The sequence below is a fragment of the Brachycentrus maculatus genome, unplaced genomic scaffold (assembly GCF_059751285.1).
Source record: "Brachycentrus maculatus isolate JH-2025_06_01 unplaced genomic scaffold, ASM5975128v1 h1tg002056l, whole genome shotgun sequence".
Classification (NCBI taxonomy): domain Eukaryota; kingdom Metazoa; phylum Arthropoda; class Insecta; order Trichoptera; family Brachycentridae; genus Brachycentrus; species Brachycentrus maculatus.
Window position 1 is genome coordinate 6,300 of NW_028282592.1, and position 11,353 is coordinate 17,652.

Genomic DNA, 11,353 nt, shown 5'->3' on the forward strand with positions numbered 1-11,353 from the left:
CGATATTCCAGCAGAAGTCCCAGTCATCTCTTCAGCTTCATTATCAATTTAAATTATTTATTGGCGTATATTCCTTTGATGTCTTTCCGCAATTCTCCAAACAGCGTAAAAAGTCATGATTTTTGTGAGACTTGCAATTTAAGAGAGCTTTTGATAGCACTTCCCAACCACTATTTGATTTTGTGGATACTACATTACGATGAAGCTCTCTGCTTGAATATGCGAGATCTCGTTCGCCGCGAGATAAAATAGAGGCTTTTGTTATTTGATTTTACTTTAATTTAATGCTAGGGTTTTGCTTTTGATTTTGGTGCTAAAGATACAAGTTGAGTCTTGATGGCTTTCATCGGCCTGAATGCAATTCTTGCGAGTATTTTGCACTGAAGTAAATTTTCGATTATTTTTGAATCGTCTTAAATATCGAAGCCCTCTACTCTATCTCAAAGGATGCGGCTATTCTTATTTTGGCTATGATTCTAGTTTGACTGTTGATGCTTTCTGTTAGTTTTCTCTAGCTTTCACTGTTGAATCTTTATTTATATCGAATATCTTTTTTCCAAATTAACTTGTTTGCTCCTGAGAGAAATGATTGCTTCTCTGAATGATTTTGTAGTTTGCCATATATGCTCGATGCTTTGCCTTGACGCTCAATACTTTGTAGGAAGTTTCCGAGTGTATGTCCGATAAAAAGTTATTTCCATTATTTGGTTTATATATTGGTTTTGCTATATTAGGGGTACGAGTCTAAGCACTTGATTCAAGAATTCTGTCACCTTCTAAATACAAATCAAGCCGGTCATTCCTGGACAAAAGCTTATGGTTTTTATTTTTACTGAATATCTTGAAAGTAGATGATGGCAAATAATGATGGAGATTTGATTTCGTGGTGACTCGCTGATCGAGTGCGGCCGCTGATACCTTCAATAGCTCTTTTTGTGAAAGCTGATCATACTAGCTGGAAATTTTGGATTGATGCTAAAATGCACTCTTGGGCGATTTAGAAGCTTGACTCAAAGGGGAGTTCGCAGAATAAGCGGGAACTCTCATCGATTTGAAAGTGTTGAATGCATCGTACTTGCCTTTGCATAGCATTATCTCCTTATGTTTATATGCAAACAATACTTGCGATCAATAAAAGTATATTTAACAATTTAACAAACACAGCGAAAATAATGCACAAAGTATTCGATGTCCGAAACAGGAAAAGCCACATAAATTGAATGTTTGTCCTCTGTTTCGGATCTGTACCCAGACGATGAAAAATAGTAATAGGTGCATCTGAATTTCGAGGACTTGCTCATTTGCATATTTGCTTATGCTTGGCGCTTGAAATCGTTATATGCGAAATGCATAATATCAAAAAATATAAAATATAAAAGCATCATAGACAAATGTTCGATAATATTGAAGATTCAAATGTCCCCCTGGCCGAATAGCAGCGCGAATTTCAAAAGAGTAAGCTGCTGGCTAAAGTAGAGAAATTAGCCAACAAGTCTAATTCCACTTTTGCCAGCATTTAGTCTCTCTTCGACCAAGCCATCTCAGCAATTGAAGAAACAGAAATGGAGATTGAAAAGAGCTAAGAAAGTAATGCAGACATATTATATGGCTTGCACAGTAAAATGGTCAAAATTAAGCCTTTGACAAACATGCGCAATTAATTGAATGGACTTTATAAAAAAGTTTCAGGCTTTAGCAAACATTTGTAGACTTTGCAGCCTCCTCTAAAGCCATAACATCTCAAAATATAGTCGATCTTTGACGAGTCGTAATTTAGGGTTATCGATGAGTGCATAGCTGACCATTACATCCGCGAAAAAGACTACTAAAAGGCCAAAATATTCACTGTCGAACTTGAGCAAACCAATCAAAAGATGTATGAAGAATGTGACAAATATAAAGAGAACATCATAGGCCTGAATTTCGATCCTCCAATCTCCTGGATTGAATCAATAAAGATCGAGGCGCCTGAGAACAACATAGGCTACGAGTTGAAAAAGCTGAAGATTATAAAGATGGCCAAGGAAGGCAACACTGATGAAGCCATCTAATACATGAGGACCGAGATGCCTATTTACTCAGATAAGCACTCATAGTAGATAAGCCAACTAATGGGCTATATTTTGGCAGTTTCGAAGGACTTCCTGTCGGACAAGTCGTGGATCCACAGTATACTTCGCAACCGATACTGCTCGTTCGAAGATGTGAGCCTTCCTCATGTCGCCGAATATTTCGGGGAGATATTTTATAAGTATAACGGCTTGAGCCTGGAGAACCCACTGATCAAATGCTACCAAGTGGGCCAAAAGTATGCACACAAAATCATCGAGCAGATTACAAAACTCCCCCATGCCAATTAAAAACGCAAGAGTACTCCAAACCTGCCCAAACTTCTGCCGATTTATTTGTAGATCGACCCCCGGGATAAATACCATTCGTAGTTCTTATGCCCGATCAACAAAGAAGTCTATGGGCCTGAGGATAAATGTGTAGTGCTGAAATGTGGGCACATGATATCGGAGAACGCATTGGACAAGATCATATAGAATCGAAACACGAGGAAGAAACTAAAATGTCCAATCTGCCAGAAATAACAGCAATCGGACGAGTACATTTCTGTCAAATTTTGATGCTGCATCGAGTTTATGTATTTAAATTAAGTATGCGAGTAAAGGCCGAGTGTTTTATCATCCGACGAGAATGTGCCAGTAGTTCGATTTGTTAATGAAATTAGATTAGATTAGCACTATCACAAGGCTGACTCCATGTACTTGAAATTTTAATAATCTGCATCATTGGTCCCAGAAATATCCTCGATTATCTACGCAGCTAATTTCAGACAAGCCCGAGCCTGCGACCTTTCGTTCATCTGTGCATAAACTTTGCTCATATTGCCAATCGCAATTGCTGACACCTTGTTGTGGTCAGTGCCGTAAAATGCACGATATATTTATAGTGCTTCATTGTAACTCTTGAGGGACTGTTCGTATTATTTCAGTTACGACTCGCATGCTGCGATATGGCACAGAGTATCGGCCCTCTATTTTGATAGTTCCACCTCCGGGTTGAGTTTGCTTTCTTTTAGTTGATTTTTCCTGAGGGCATCTGCTTTTTTGAAATAGCTACGCGCTGCTATATAATTGCCTTTCCTCATCTATATTTCGCCGAGGGTCTCTGCATTCGTTGCCAGTGCCAGACCATTGTTCGGTATTTTTTCGTGAAGCTCTGTCGACTAGGTGATATATTTTTATGCTTTCATCAGCGCATCCGGCTTGTAATTATATCCCTATTCAGAGCTATATTGCATCATGAGATTTCTCCCAAAATCGTATAAAATCTGTGCTTTCAAGTGCATGCCTAACTCCGAGCCTTGCTTCATTTGGGATTCCGAAATCGATAGGCATTCATTTAAGATCCTTTCAGTTGAATCGAACTCCCCAAAATCCGATTATATCTGAGCCTCCGATATGCGAACCTTGCAGTATTCGAGCGAGTCTCTCCCGTTGATTCTGTATAATGAGATAGGAGTTACTTGAGGATGATGGCGGCAGATTAGGATATTAATGGTTTTGCTACTTCGTAATCGCCTTTTTCAGAATGCACGAGCGCTAAGCCTTGCAAGTTCCTGGCCAGTTAGGCATCGATTTCATGTTCGAAATATTTGGAAATTTAGATGGAGTTAGTGAATAGACTTACTGCTTCGTTGAAGTTCCCTTGATCGTAGGCAGCGTACCCTAAACTCCTGAACATCCTTGAGGACTTTCTGGCGAATTCGTCGGCACCTAATCTTATAACAATTCGAGTACTTTTATAATCCCCTCGACACGACTCGATGCGAGCCAACTAGGCTAGCTACTTCGCCTTCTTTTAATTGTCTGCGTCAGTTTTGGAGAGCTGGTGGGCCTCATTAAAGTTGTGCCTCCATTAATCCCAAAGCCCTAATCTTTGATATCCCTCCGATAATGCCTTTTTGGTTTCGATCAATTTTCGGTCCTTAGGTACATTCTTATAACGCAAAGATTGGATCATACTTTTCATTTTCTCGGACGGTTACGCAGACTATAGGCCGATGAGTATTCTATCGAAATCTGGTCTGACTGAAGCTGGGAGTAGCATTTGCTTAATCATCCTTAGAACCTTATGTTTGTCCCCATATTTCTAAATGTATGGCGTTGCTGCCTGCTAGTTGATTGGTTCACACAAAAAGAATGCGCACAGAAGTGTCATCCCTAGTGCATAGATATCATTGGATTCGAAACTGAATTGCGAGGTGGTTGAGCGGCGTTGGTCGATATAAAAATTTGAAGATTTGATCAGATTTACGGATTCTTTAACATTGCTTGTCGTTTTCTTAACTGCATTCGAAAAGTTCCCTAGCTCATAGCCACTTTTCTATAGGGAATAATAAACATTGAACGGCCTGATATCGTTATGGGTGATTTTATTATCATGGAGTGCCTTCAGAGCCCGACAAAGGTCATTTGTCAGCACATTGAATTAATTCTCAGTCCAATACCATCTGTTCTACCTTCTGTATTTGATGATCTACGAAAGGTTTGTCGCGACTGGAGGCAGTACAAGAATTTACGAATTTGGAAATAACTACCCTTCTGCCTCAAGGCCTGTTTGTATCACATATGATTATTGCACTGCACTTAAGTTAGGGCAACGAAGCTTGGATATGAGTTAATTGATATGTAATTCATACAAAATGTTGTTGAAAGCATGAGTGTTGAAGCTTGAAAATGCCCTAATTTGCAATGTTACTTATTTGCCCTTATTTTTTGCTAAGTAAATTTTACGGTCAACGTAGTGTTCATCGAACAAGACAGTTTATATCTCTATCTCCTTAGTTTTATACTCAAAGGCTTCTTACATTTTAGTGAAGCATTGCTGTGTGTAGGTGATGCTTTCAGAAGTGGGTTCGTCGACCGATACAGTTATCTTTAGGGTGTGATCTGATTTATGAATGAACTGGTTGCGAAAAAGCCTAAAGGGATAGCAAAAATTTGATATTTAACAGGGTGCAGATTATCTTATTTATGAGTATTCAACATCTTTGATGGCAATTTTGGTATGCTCTCCTCCCATTTATTAATTCAAGTTCAAATTTGAATTTGAATTAAACTTAAATTTAATTTAGATTTTAATTTTCGCAGAAGTTAAATTTATTATGAGTAATTTAATTAATTTCTATTAATGTCGATTTGAATTTAATTTCAATGTTTATCATTAAATTTATGTTTATGTTTATATTTTAATATCATGTGATATGCACTTTAGCTCAAGACTGCAATTGAGAATCATCGGTTTTTAGAGAGCATTTTGGCCTGCTTTTTCGCATTGAGCCTCATTGCGAAGAAATATAGATCAGGACATGTATTCCTCAGCAGTATCCCTATGGGGACATCCCAGGTATTACTAATTTGAACTTATTTTTCCTCCATATATATCGATTTGACTGCGATTTATGCAAAAGAGTCCGCATTCATTCCTTTTTTTATGTTTTAGTCAGTCATTCCGAACCTCTCCCCTGCCTTGGCACTCAATGCATTTTTTGATAAATTGGTGTTCACATAACCTGGCATAATATTCGTGACTTTAATTCCGTACTGGTGAACTTATGACCTCAAGCTATCAAGAATGCCGATAATCGCATGTTTCGAGCCAGCGTAGGATGATCGATAACCTTTGGCGAGCTTACCTGCGACACTCGTCACAGCCACGATCTGCCCGCACTTATTCTTGATCATATGCTCAAGGATACACTGAATATGGCGGTAGGGTCCATTCACATTCAGCTAGAAGAGATGCAAATGATTCTGAAAACTATATTATCTCACTTCGCAGCGCATCGACATTCCTGCATTCTCTACGATGATGTCTAATTTTTTGTTATTCTTCTCCATATTCTCCAATATGCTTTTGGTGATTTCTTCTATTTTGTCTGGTTGTGTCATATCCAAGACCACAATGTGAACTCGATCGGGAGATGGGCAATTACTTCGAACTCTTTTTAGTTATTAGAGGTTCCGAGCTGAAAGAATGAGGTTTGCTCCATGTAGATTGAATTCGTATGCCAACGACTCTCCGATACCTGATGATGCACCTGTGATCCACACAGTCTTATTCGTGAAATTGGGGTTGCAACTAGCACGACGAGAAACCTTAAAGATCGTAAAGAGAAGTAGAAAGGTGCAAATCACTTATAATAACATGATGAATATTATTTCTGTTTTGATTATTATTAAATTACTTAATACGCGATTATAATTGTAAGATAGAGAAAGTGAGATGCTGAAATCCTTTATCCTTTTGTTAGCCTCTTCAGTTTGCATTCAAACAGTTTCAGGGAAAACACGAACATTTCAAAACTTCCTCTCTGATACGCCAACGAGGTACATTGCCCATTGAGCCTTAGTTTCGGAGTCACCGTCGTCACATACAGCCGCAACGGGAACTATTCTATTTTCCAGCAGTTCCTAAACCAGCAAGCGTAAATGGAATGCCCAAACTATAATTAGCTCCTCGTTCTTTGGAACAATGAAGAGTCTCCTGAGAAGGTCCTCGCGCTTTCGAAGGACAAATGGAAGCGAAGGGTCATATTCCACAAAACCAGATACAATTCCCTGTTCTGGCGCTACTATCTGCCCTAAGAAGCCAGGGAAAGTTTGTATTTTTCAGTGGATGATGAATTCAATATTTACTGTCAAGATTTGTTGGCATCTTTTTCAATATCGAAGCATCACTCAGTCGGTCCGTTTGGACCAATCGTTGGCTCTGTCGAGAGAGATATAAAGCCTCATAGATAAAACCAGGGCATACTTCCCTTCCAATAGGCCTATAATGAATTGGGAGAATACCACTCATAAATTTTGCCAGGGTGCGCTATGCTGTTCCGAGGGCATTTTAACTTATTCTTTCTGGCAAACCATCGGACCCTCAAACTACTGAGAGCCTTAATAAACGAAACCAACAGATGTGACGACAATGCTCACGTTTATATGCTTTCCTATTTTTACCCTGAGCTGAAGCCTGTCAGCATGAATCAGCATTTTTCAATCCGATAGTCTGAGGAAACACTCTTCGGCCATTATAATTATATGCTGCATATGGCATACTGCCAGACAAGAAACACTGAGCAGTTTGGGCACCACCCTCTCGTGCATGTGAACCGCGTCGAGAGCAGCAAACGGGTTTATGCCCGGCTAATCGATGCGTATGTGACATACATAAGGCATTAGTTTTATGAGGGGTGCGTCAAGGCCGATAAATAGGCACTGAAAGCCGGCCTCACAAACTTTACTTCGATCCTCAAAGTTCCGTAGTATAGCGGTTTCGGCCCTTAATAGTTGCGGCTGTCAGTGAAACTATCAAATCGGTTTGGGATAATCTATTATGCGCTAAAAAACAATCGAACGATCCTACTCAGCGCTTTCCTATTCGGAATTTTGGTGGGGGTTATTGTTTGTGGAGTTTATAAATGTTTGGTAATCAGAAAGAAATTGAAAAAATAGTACGAATAAATTAAAAGCCGATAATCCTCTGAACTCAGATGATTTATATCTAATATAAGCTGTGTGTATAACACTGATGGATATGAGTGAATAATTGTTTCAATATATCATAATTCACTTGTAAAACGGACCCTTTTTGTCAAAATTTAGCACAGTGTTCGTAGTTTGATTGCTCGAGGCAGGGTTAACCTTCGATGCGCCATTTTATAGTTTGTCCTGATTGTCACTCATTTGCCTGAATAGCTTTTCAAGCGTCGGCAGAACACTCAGCGTAGTAATCAAAGAATCTTTGCCTTACTTTATCGTTTCCTTCACCTATTGCAAATTGCTAGTCCCAAAGGCTGTCATCTTCTTATCATTATCTTCGTAGCTGTTCATCTGCTGCACCATGAACCTGGCTCTTTCCCCCCCAAATGTCTTGTTCGGATTGAATCCCATAGAGTTATCACTTTCCTTACGAATTTTGTTTAAATTAAATGGCGATTTATTGCGAGGTCGATCTGCAACTAAGTTTGGCTGAAGGGTATTGGGGGGAGATTGATTCAAAGAGGGTATGTTGCTGACGTAGAGTTGCAGGTCCCCGAAATTCAAAGACTCGCCCGAAATCATGTTAGAAAACTTGGCCCATTAACTTTGGGAAGTAGAATCCATCTTTACGAGCTGGGGCACAAAGACTTTATCGATAAATGTTTTGAATATATTGATGATGCGTTTCTCTCCTAGGGTGATTGACATTTCGATTATTTCACGTGAGGTTGAGTGTGTGCAATTAATTATTTTACAAAATAATTCATAGTTTAATGCAAATCGCTAATTTATATCCAGCCAAACCACTGCTTGCCGGCATGCTGCTCATGATGAAACTTTAACGAGTTAAGTCACGGATCTACCCTATCTCAAATAGACAAAGACTCCTTTCAATGAAGCAGATAATCAACAAAAGTATGTTTACTCAATAAAATATAATTGCATTGTGCTCATTATTTTATTAAACTATTGGCCCACTTAATAAATCTTAAATATCCGATGTTGAATGAGTATCAAAAGGAATCATCGATCGTATTATACTACGATGGCTCAATAAGTGTCAAAAATATACACCAATTATATCAAGTTGGCATTAAAGCAATGTAAGTCACTGGTGCCAAATTCTTGTCTTCATCTGCTCTTCAGTTTTCATAGATGAGCTACTGGAATATTTTTGCAATCCAATGAGCCTTCATCGAGCTATCCTTAGGCTCTTTGTTAGGGATATACTCGCCCTAAGTGCTTTATTAATTTCGCGGATCGATACTGCAGGTATTATTACTGGATTATTATCCTTGAGTGTGCATTTCTTGTTTGTTATTTCGTGGTAGGCGAGGGCAGATAGCGTTGGTATTATTGTAGCACTTCCTGGCCTAGATTTACTGTTAAAAATGTTTATGGACAAGTTCTCTTTAAAAAGAAAGGCAAGTGATTGTTACAATTTACTGCTTTTACTATCCTTTAGCCCGTTATATTTCCTCATTCCTCTTATTCAAGATCTTCCCAAGTATTAGGTTAGCAACATCAATACCATCTACATATAGGCTATCATGTACATATTAGCAATAAGTCATGAATTTTGGCAATTGTTTCCCAATCCTGCAGCTCGTAGCAGAGCAGGGTCTTATAATAACTAATAAATATGTTAATTTGGGAGTCAATGAGAGTGTAAATGCTTTTGCTGCGCTCCTTAAGATTGCTCGTTAGCCTTTTTAACTGCTGGTAATAAAGAGGAGAACCGCACAGAAACAAATTGCGAAGGCTTAGGTTTTGCATGTAAAATTTGAAGAGTTTGTAGACTTTGATGTGATAAAGAGATGGCGATTCCTTGTTTTATCCATGCTTGTATCTGCACTTATCATCTTCGAGGCTAGCATCGTCAGATTTGTCATTGGCGATGTGGGCAGATAGGGGATATGCCATGATAATCCCGAGACAGATATACTCCAAGCCCTTGATTAATTGAATTTGCTCATCAACTTTCAAATACTGCATAATGACTTTGACAATGAAATCGCTCAGCTTTTCCTGATCTTCCATTAGTTTGGCCAGATAGATTGTATCTGAGCAACTTAGCGATTCAGACTGCGTCGATAAATAGTTCGCATAGTTACTTAAAAGTGCTGAGGTGCTCGACTTATTAGTCATTTTGTAAACTTGCCGACGAACTTTTTTGTGGGATTGTATGAGGAATTTGGTTAAGGAATTTATCTATAAACTTTATGAAAGGCTGTGAAGTTACTCGATTGATGTTTACAGAAAATTGCCCCTCTCATAATTATCCTCTGTCTGACAGTGGTGCCTGCTATGGCTGTCAAGTTCAGCATCTATATCGACTTCTTCGATCTTTGAATCCCAGATACTTCTGCGGATATGTTTGTTTTCGCACAGGCAGCAATTATTATGCCTGACAGGCAATACTAACACAGAATTAAAGTCGACGAAGTTTTCAGTAATAGCACCTACCTTATAGCGATATCGATTGATGAAATCGAGCCATTGATGCTGACTTGTGAGATGTTTGTGATATAGGTCTTGAGCGTTCAGCATAATTTCGCATGAATTCATGGACATTGTGATCATCGGGTCAACCTATTAGTTCTTTTGGCTGTCTTTACTTTTTTGTGTTGCATTACTTTCGGAGCTTCTATTACTGTTTCTGCTTTTTTAATTACTATTACTACTATTATCTTTATTATTTTTCTTCCTATTGCTACTATTGTGACTTTTCATATTATTCTTACTATTGCTACTCTTCTTCCTATTATTACTCCTTTTGTCGCTCTTCTGAACCTGGGTCGCACAATTATTATTACTTCTTTTATTTGTAGCATCGTCCTACTGGGATTACTGAAGATTGATCTAATGTTTTTAATCTGAGGAGTCTTCGATTGAGAATTAAAGCACTTGGAATTAATCACTGTGATTGTAGCTGTGCTTCTAATTGCAAGCATTCGACTATTAATTCAAAGTCTGTTCCTTGTTTTATCGGAGCATTAACTATTCTGGTAATGGGGGCTCTTCCATTTGCTATACATTGTCATGCCTGATGCTTTTGATTGCAGCATCGGTCTAAACTTGCACTTCGAATACTTCCGAAGCATGAATTAGAATGTTAGACTCATCCTCAGTTATGATCTCGAAATTGTTGCTATCCTCTGACAGTACCTCGGGGGGTTCTCCGACATCCGCTATTTACTAGGTTTGAGCAATCGCTGCATGCAAACTATCGATTTCTGGACTGCTTTGTTCATCACAGCAAAATTAAATACTTTGAAAGGGCTGCACATCCATGCCTCTAATGCAATTTAATTATATGATTTTATGTGAGCATTTTAGTTTAGCATATCATAGATCATCAAATAAAGCACGAAATTGCGCTGCCACTGTACGCGAATTCTTGAAACACATTCTATATTGTCCAAAAGGTATTGTGCGTGTCCCTGCCTTCGTTTTCAATATCCATGTGCTGGAAGTATTTGAGGTGATGAAACTGTGTTTGGCAGTTGCTGACACTCTCGACGCCCATGCCTAAGACTGATTTATTCATCATTCTCATATCGTTGTAGATGATGCCGCAGTTCCTCATGCCTGCTTGGCCCCAAAGAGAGGCTACTCCGAATCTCCCTATTTTTTCAAAGTGACCATAGTTGGGTCCCCAGCTGGGATGCCTGGTGTCGACTCGCTCACTGCTATCAACGATTCCGCAATGGTTCTGCATGCGCATATCATATGCTTTGAGGTAGCTACTATGGTCTCGCATTGAAATTTCCCCTGTCACTAGCAGGTTATTATCGAACTAAAGACTG

The 11,353-nt window shown here is 38.9% G+C and overlaps 1 pseudogene; it reads right to left on the minus strand.

Moving 5' to 3' along the window:
* Positions 1 to 5,507: 5,507 nt before the first annotated feature.
* Positions 5,508 to 11,133, minus strand: LOC148298430 (dehydrogenase/reductase SDR family protein 7-like; annotated as a pseudogene).
* Between the last annotated feature and the right edge of the window lie 220 nt (positions 11,134 to 11,353).